Genomic DNA, 8259 nt, shown 5'->3' with positions numbered 1-8259 from the left:
CCGCTTCGATTTCAGAGCACCTCGGAGGGAACGGAGGCAGGCTGCTCGGCGCGCACAGGTTGCACAATTGTGCACCCCCATATGCTCACCGACCCTGGATTTTATAACATGCTCGTGGCAGCACGCGCATGTTATAAAAACGGGCATAAATTTGTTTGCGCCGGGTTGCGTGAACAAATCTACGCCCACGCATAACTTTAAAAATGTACCCCATATTGTACCTTTATAAAATATGGAATATGTGAGTAGAGGCTACTTATGCATATATGTGCTCATTTTTACACAGGTAACGTTTTGTAAATTCACCTTTAAGAGGATAAGTTTCAAACAACTGCATGTGGTGGCATATATACATATATATGGCTATATGTAGATTTATGATAGTATTTTATAGAGAGGGGAATCGGGTGCCGGAATCAGTTTTGGTATCGTGGACCCGTGAGAAACTTTGTTTCCTGCGGTCTGGATGGGGTTTTTTTTTCGGCTGTCCCGAGCCGAAAAAAAACCCCACCCCGACCCTTTAGATCTAATTATTTACAATCCCCCACCCTCCCAACCCCCCCAAAACTTGCTTAAAGTCCCTGGTGGTCCAGTGGAGGTCCCGGGAGCGATCTCCCACTCTCGGGCCGTCAGCTGCTAGTATCAAAATTGCGCTGGTGGCCCTTTGCCCCTACCATGTGACAGGGACTATCGGTGCCATTGGCCGGCCCCTGTCACATGGTAGGAACAATGGATGTCTGGCACCATCTTAAAAAATGGTGCGGGCCATCCATTGCTCCTACCATGTGACAGGGGCTGGCCAATGGCACTGATAGCCCCTGTCACATGGTAAGGGCAAAGGGCCATGGGTGCCATTTTGATTAGTGGCAGCCGATGGCCCGAGAGGGGGACATCACTCCCGACACCCCTGCTGGACCACCAGGGACTTTAGGCAAGTTTTTGGGGGGTTGGGAGGGTGGCGGATTGTAAATAATTAGATCTAAAGGGTCGGGTGGGTTTGGGGTTTTTTTTCTGTGTGCCCTTTCTCCCCCCCAAAAAATGATAAAATCATATGAAAATTTTGTGGGATTTTCCTATCACCTGATACTTGACGGATTAGAAAATATTGTACGATATTTTCATCTGTCAAAAAATGATGCACATCCCTAGTATTTTATAGCTGGCACATTTCACAAAATACACGTATCTCTACCCTGCAATACATACATACATACAGTGCATTGAAAGCAAATACTTTTCCTACCTATTTAAAAAATATACACATATATATTTTATACACTAAAATAAAGTAGGACTTATTGATGTGAATCCAGATTTACATGCTTAATTCAGTGTATTTTAAAACATGCACACATAAATGAAATTACCAGCTTTAACAATTATTCCATGAGTTTGCCCAGTCCTTCTTCAAGTGCTCGAGACCCTCTTGGTTTTTCAGCCTGAACTCCCTCCAGATTTTGCACCCATCCAATAGTACACAATAAATATATTGGATATCACTTGCGTAATATATTTAGCAGGTATAAAATTACATGGGTAACTTGGCAAATTTACACGTGTCTTTTAAATTAACTTAATACGTGTAAATGTTGGATCTGTCTGGAAATGCCCCTAGTCCACCCCTTTTTTATGTGCTTATATTTATTTTATTTATTTATTATTCTGTCGTTCCATGTTTAGATTGTAATGGTTTACAAAAGTAACATTCATATCTATAAATCAATAAATAGAGACGAGTTACAGAGGTAATATTCATAGTGGGCATTAACATCTATGAAAAGAAATGTTCCAAAAATTTGACTAAAGATCTGGGGCATAGGCATGGGTTACAGACAATGAAGTAAAATAAAATAACAACTTTCACATTTTATTCAGGACATTATATTGAATCTTAAATTCTCTCTCTCTTTAAGTTTATTCCTCATTACTTTAATTAGTATCTCTTGTCCTTGATATTGTAGCTCTCTCCCTTCTGATGTTGTTAGGTTATAAACATTTTTGAATAGCCATGTTTTTAGCTCACATTTAAATCTCTTTCTGTCTGGTATCAAACATAGCTTCTCAGGTAGGGAATTCCAAAGTTTTGGGCCCGCTATGGAAAATACATGATCTCTTAACATTCTTCAGGTGTGTGCTCCTTATTGTGGGGACAGTCAGTAGTCCTTTATTTTGAGGTCTTAGTGTTCACTGTGGTGTGTATGGTTGTAATGACACACCTCTCATATCGGTGTTATTCGAGTGAAGGATTTTGAATATTAACATTAATACTTTAAAATAGATTTGGGATTGTACTGGTAGCCAGTGTAGTGAGATCAGGGAGGGTATAATGTGAAGGAAGAGAACCATCTGAGGACACTCCCTTCCCAATGTTGCATAGCTGATGGCACATAGGGTAAGTTCCACAATGTGAAATACAGCTGTTAAGTCAATTAGCACCAGCAATACGATTCATCCGCATCAAATCCTCATAGCCAATCTTAGATACCTAGCTTATGTACTGAAAATAGGCATGCGGCTTTTTTTAATATCAGCCTGTTGGTTTTTACTATTATAGATTATTTCTGTGGCAAGAGTCACGCATCTATGATGTGGGCTGGAGTCCAAAGTTTAGAGGGAAACTAGATAGAAAAAATATTCAAGGGTTGTCTAATAGTCTTGCAGCCCTGGATTTTTGAATAAGACTGTGGTTTCATACGTCAGATTTTCGTTTTGACTTTTTGATATTTGTAATTCACCAACAGAGATTACAAACATAAGATTTGTACATATAAGAGAACATCCAGCAGGCCCAAGTGAGCATCATTACCTCTATATCTATATATACATTTTAGTTCCCTCCCCCAATCAGTTTACCCTCAATTACTACAACATAACAAAATACTGTTGCTTAACTTAAAATTCAGTTCACTTTTCAAAATGCTTCACTGTTATAAGCCAATTAGCAAGAGTTAAGCAACCATGAATGTGATGTGTGTGGCAGCAAGAAAAAACCTTTGTGCTTTGTAATCAATGTAATTTTGCTTATTTTCATTCATTACACTTGTTTCTATCATTTCTGCTCAACCTTCTGCTCCTTGCTGGCAAATTCACAGTCTTCTCTTTTTGTATTTGTTAGCTCAACAGTGTCTGTGAGACTCTTTTAACTGATTAATGATAGTCCTTAGAAAGTGTATAAAACAATCCAAAACATGATAATGCTTATCTAGTATCAATATGCCATCCTCTGCTTAATGACAAACAATAGCCAAATCACACTAAAGACATACATAAGTGGTGTTACCTGGAAAGAACCCAATTTCTTAGACCTACTGTCAGATTTTCTAAGATCAGGGATTTTGTAATTATATGCAGACTATAAAAAGTGGTAGTGAATATAATGAAGGTATGTGTAATGAGATTTCTGTGATGTTTTTCATTGAAACAAAGTCAACAGAAACATGATCTACATAAAATTACCCCATTTAAGAAAGGCAGAATCCTAAATTATAGTTCATGCCATAAAGTACGGGATTCCATAAAACTAAAATGCTAACATTGGAAGTTTGCATAACAAAGCACTATGATGAGGTACAACATAAACTCTTTGAATGATGCAATCAAAATAATCAGAAAAATCAATATAGAGGTGGAATCCCTGGAAGGTAAACCAGCTTGCTACCTAATTCCCACACTGAACGTTTTAAGTTATCTTTCTGCTCATTGAAGAAAACAGTTGCACACAGTCCATTAACATGAACACATAGGTACAACACATAAGGAACAAACTGACCAGTTTTTCGTTTGCTCTGAAGGATTGTAGTGTTTGTAATTCTGTTTTTCCTGATTTCTCTCATCTGTTTTCTAATGGGAGTTAGAAAAACAGGAGCAAATCAGCTTTTTCCTAATGACACAGAGATATATGATTCACTCACACTACACAGTATGTAGGGGCAATAATAGATTTTTGTTATGTATGGTAAGGTAGGATAACTCCACCAAATTACAATTCTGCAGTAGATGGATCACTTGTATCCTATGAAGTAATGCTGCACTCTATGTTGGAGGAAATGAAAGCATGAATCAAAGCATTTATGAAGCCTGTGCATGATTATGACAAACCATTGATAGATGAAGAGCTTCATAAAATACATTTCTTAAAACACATTTGATATGGACATCAAATCATAGCGACAAGTCCATAAATCAAGCAAGATTGCAAACATCTGATTCAGAATTTAAAATATTCTCTTTTACTATTAGTAATGTAATGTCTGTTCATCTTAGGAATACCAATGAACTTCAGTAGCAATAATTCGTATCATTTAAATGAGCAATGAATCACTGATATATGTTTGAAATATTGCATTTTTTGTGTTTTAATCTATTTTTTTATGTATTCCTTAGGATTCCAGTTTATTCTCTAATCTTCCTTTCAGTTTTATTACTAAATCTAGGTGTCTCCCATTTATAACCTAATTTAAGAAACCAAGTAAAAACTTATGAATCATTCTTTAAAAATGACTTGATAATTATTCTGTTACATTATTTTCTCTGGGAAAAGTTTCTCCTTCCCTAGCCTTGTTGTTGCTTCCCATTCTCTCTCTTCTTAACAGTTAGACCAGGGGTGGCCAACTCTGGACTTGAAGAGCCACAAACAGGCCTGGTTTTTAGGGTGTCCAAAATGAATATGCATGAGAGAGATTTGCATGCACTGCCTTCATTGTATGCAGATCTATTGTATACATATTCATTGTGGCTATCCTGAAAGTCAGACCTGTTTGTGGCTCTTGAGGATTGGAGTTGGCCACACCTGAGCTATATTATAACCAAAAAGTAAATAGGCACACCTGGTGAGACCACTAGAAACTGTTCTAGATCAACAAGTTTTGAGCAGTGACTAAGGCTACAGGCATTTACCTGATGTAGGCCTGAAATAGGTCATGCTTTGACATAATCAGGCACAATGCCTCTCATCCCATGGAAGCATAATTTACTGGGCTTTTCTCCCACATATAAATAGCATTATAAATATGTCTATGAAGCATTTGAATCAGCAATGTAGGAGAAAATTGCTAGCAAGGAGGTTTTCGTAGGAGAGAGTTTTCTGTGTTAGAGTTTCATACTTGAAAGGCTGTACTTGCAGACAACTGTTTTTAAAGCATCAGTAGACCATCACCAGATTTCAGAAAACAATTATTTTTCTTTTAATTTAAAAAAGAATGGTAGTGCCACGTAGGCACCACTGATGTTGTCCTTTACTTTTGGGCCTGATTAAAAAAAACCACCAGTAAGGTCAAATAGGACCTTTTCAAAGGCATGCCAAGCTAATGAATATTTCATATCAGCAGTTAAGAGCAAAGAACTAACATGACAACTTAAGCAATTTATACACAGTTCTTTCTTGAATCATTTAGTCACATGTTAAGTTTCCCCACAGATTTCAGTATAATACATGGGTTTCTGTAGAAGAAACTAGGCCGAAATTTAGCTGGTTTGTTTCCATGGTGAATGTATTCACATATCCATAGTTACTACACAGCAATGCTTTATATTGTCATGGGTCTATAGGTTTTTGAGATACATAAATATCTCATGTTTGGTTGTTCAGTGCTCAGTAGAATATTTTTGGCCACTGATATTGAACAAATGAGCCAATAAAGCTGGAATGGCAGAATGCATTTGGATGGCAGTTGTAAAAGAAAAAAAATTGACAGGTTTGGACTTAGAAGCCTGTGAACTAAGACTCATGCCAATTTTTTTAAATATTAGCACTGACAAAAAATTAATATGCATGCTAAAACATTAAAGCGAGATGCACCAAATTTTAGCAAGTATGTGCAAAAAAGTTAACCCCCATGGGCAGATTTGGTGGTTCAGTGGCCTTAGGCCTGAGTTTGCTGAATGAGTTGGGTCTTCTATTCCTTGGATCAGCTGGGGGCTAGGGATACTGCAGAGGCAGCATTCACAGCCCCTCCCCCCCCCCAGGGGGGGAGGGAAGGGGGAGGGCAAGAGTCATAGAAACAGAAAAAGACCATACAGTCTGTCTAGAATGTCCATCCATACCAACTGCTCAGTTCTAAAAATTTCTACCACTCCCACAGAGATCCCCTGTGCCTTGGTCATGCTTTCCTTAATTCAGATACTGCCCTTGTCTCCACCACCTCCACTGGGAAGTTGTTCCATGTATCTGTCATTCTTTCTGTAAAGAAATATTTTCTTAGATTACTCCTGAGTCAACCCCCTTTCACCCTCATCCCATGACTCCTCATTCAAGAACCTCCTTTCTGTTGAAAGAGGCCTGTCTTCTATGCATTAATACCTTGGAAATATTTAAATGTTAGGGATGTGCAGGGGCAAAATTTTCATTTTTGCTTGTTTATTCATTTCGCAGGTTGGCTTCCATTTCGTTGGTTTGTTTCAAACCAAAAGAATGTTTATTTGTTCAATTTGTTTTATTCATTTTCCATTATAATCAATGGGTGAAGCAATGCAACCTATTTTGAGCTCCAAAACTGAGGTTTCCTAATCATTTCTAATGAAACTACAAGGCACCAAGACTTTGGCCACGTGGCACCAGAAATGACTTGACTAGCCTAAGGCACTGTAACAGGGCAAAAGAGTATCAGCTGTGGCAGAAGTTCTTCAAAGCACCATGAGAGGAGCAAATTAGCAGCAAGAGTGGTAAGAATGCCCCGAGGCTTCAAACAAAAGCACCAACAGTGCGATGAACCCCCAAAGGCAGCATGAGAGGGGCAAAGTGGCACCAAGAGTGGCATGAACATCCTGAGGTACATGAAGGGGGAACAAAGCAGCAAAGGTGGTAGGAAAAACCCTAAGGCACTGATAGAGGGAGAAATCAGCTGAAAGAGTGGCATGAAAACCCCAAGATACCATGAGAAGTGCAAAGCAGCCACCCACTGTGACAAGAGCACCAATATGGCACCAAGGCAGGGTATCAGACCACAAGATGTAGCAAAAGGGTTATAGCAGCAAGGAAGAGTGGCAGAAAGATCCCGGGATGTAGCATTAAAGCAGCAAGACTGAAATGCATTGACACCCAAGGTGTAGAGTCTGGGGCATGGCAGCGAGAATGAGTGGCATCAAGACCCTCATGGTGATACACAAGGGGTATAGCAATAAGACAGAGTGTCAGCAAGATCTCCATGTATATCATTCAAGGGCAGGACAATTAGGCAGTGGCAATAGCCCCTACCAAGCTGTAGCGCAGAGCAGCTAGGCAGAATGATGGCTAGACACCCAGTCCTCTGCCCCTGCCATTCTGCCCGCTCCCTTTTTCTTATAGTGACATAAATGAATTAGAAGTGGTTACTGGGGGTTTTGATGTCACAGTATAATTTATTGATTCTATACCATTCACCAGTACCACTCTAATACTGACTGAGTTTCTGTCTGACACAAAATCACTCAAACTTACAGTCTGAGTTCACTTCAGGGCACAGCAAGCATAATGCCGACTTGCCAAGCAGAGTTAGTAGCCTACTAGTGGCACAAACAGTTTTTCTATGGCTAGTGGTTAGGACTGTCCCTCACAGTATATGCAAAAATGTCTCTCTCACAAACAGTTTATGTGAGTATGCTGCTTGTTAATCCTTCTACACACACATACACATACACAGAAAATATACTAGCAAAGCAGTCCTTTTGTTTTTTCTCTTCTTGTCAAGAAGTCCATACTGTGCAGACACAAAAAATCACTCACTTGTATTTTCAGTGGCACTGCACTATGCCCTATTCCACTAAAATGACAAAATGCAGCCATACCTCTGTCTCTTACAGTGAGAGCAATGTGCTGTGACTGCAGCAGTGAAGATCACAAAAAACATTTACCAACGCCAAAATTCCTCTCTCTCGCTCTCCTCCTTTTCAATAACTTTTTCTTTGACTCTAAGAGAGCTTCTGAAAAGAGAAGCCTTTCAGTGGGACGGCATCAGTGACACTTGATCCAGATGCTATCTATAGGCCAATTTAAAAGAATGCTTCAACTTTACTGGTTCTCCATTCTGTCTACTTGCTTACTTCTTCCCCCTTGGCTCCAGCCTGGCTGCTACCCTCACACAGGCATTGATTGGCTGCTATGCTTACCAGTCTCACAGCAGCACTTTCCAATGGATCGAAAACTTGAATGGGAAATATAAATAAATAAGAAGAAAATGTTTGTTTAAATTTGTGGACCCCCCTCCATTCATTTCAGGGGGCCATGAATAAAACGAAAATGGTCGCATTCATTGCATTTTGCCTATTTCTTTCAAACGAATGCAC

Source organism: Rhinatrema bivittatum, chromosome 14, assembly GCF_901001135.1.
Source record: "Rhinatrema bivittatum chromosome 14, aRhiBiv1.1, whole genome shotgun sequence".
Taxonomy (NCBI): Eukaryota; Metazoa; Chordata; class Amphibia; order Gymnophiona; family Rhinatrematidae; genus Rhinatrema; species Rhinatrema bivittatum.
Note: the sequence above shows the minus strand (reverse complement) of the source record.